The sequence below is a fragment of the Ornithorhynchus anatinus genome, chromosome 2, assembly GCF_004115215.2.
Source record: "Ornithorhynchus anatinus isolate Pmale09 chromosome 2, mOrnAna1.pri.v4, whole genome shotgun sequence".
NCBI classification, from domain to species: domain Eukaryota; kingdom Metazoa; phylum Chordata; class Mammalia; order Monotremata; family Ornithorhynchidae; genus Ornithorhynchus; species Ornithorhynchus anatinus.
The window spans coordinates 107854744-107855616 of NC_041729.1; the positions used below are offsets into that span (position 1 = coordinate 107854744).

The following is an 873-nucleotide window of genomic DNA, read 5'->3' on the forward strand; positions in this document are numbered from 1 at the left end:
TTATTACTTAGTACAGTACTCTGGATGCAGTAAGTGCTCAATAAATACGATTGACTGACTGACTGAGTTAGGGGCAGAAAACTATGTCAGTACCACCTTGGTCATGCACCCCTCGGTCTTCCCTCAGACCTCTAAGGGCTTCTGGAACCCACCTCTCCTTCCACTCCACATTCAGCCTCCCCCTTCACTCACCACCAAGGTTAGCATGGACATTCCTTGGTTTTTTGTTTTTTTATAAAGGGTGAAAGGTTAAAAAGCAAGTGGAGTACTCAGAATGCATGATTCTCAGCCCTGTGTTCAACTGACACTGTTGTGGACCAATATTTCCCTACCTTCCTTACAGGCTCACACCAGGAATTGTAGTTACAAACATTTGGAGGCTCACAGTTTGGCAGAGTTGTGGTAGAGGATGTATCTGTCCAATTTGGGCTTGTATCTCAGTGAAGAAACCCATAAATAGATTAATTAGTACTAGTAATAGTGGATCCCTCTCTGGTTTGCACCTGGGGAGTTTCCAGTACCTTACCAGTCTTGGCTATGGAAGGGACAGTCAAGCAGAGGCCTGTCCATTCCATTCCTAGCTTGGGCAGTGGCTAGTGAGTGGAAGGCAATCTGCTACAAGTCAAAACTCACCCATGCTGGACAGCAGAGGTATGGGAGAGAGTCGAGGGCTGAGACGAGTTAACTACACAGAAGGTGGCAATGGTAAATCATTTCTATATTTTTACCAAGAAGATTCTATGTACACCACCAGAATGATTACAGATGGAGAAAGGAGTGTTCTGGGAGAGATAATAATGTTGGCATTTTCATTCAATAGTATTTATTGAGCGCTTACTATGTGCAGAGCACTGTACTAAGCGCTTGGAATGA

General features: G+C 44.3%; 1 non-coding gene across 1 annotated transcript; it reads left to right on the top strand.

The window, feature by feature from the left end:
- The first annotated feature begins 485 nt into the window (after positions 1–485).
- On the top strand, positions 486–623 carry LOC114809316. The gene has a single exon (XR_003757103.1). It is a non-coding gene; the product is annotated as a small nucleolar RNA SNORA7 (small nucleolar RNA).
- The last annotated feature ends 250 nt before the right edge of the window (positions 624–873 follow it).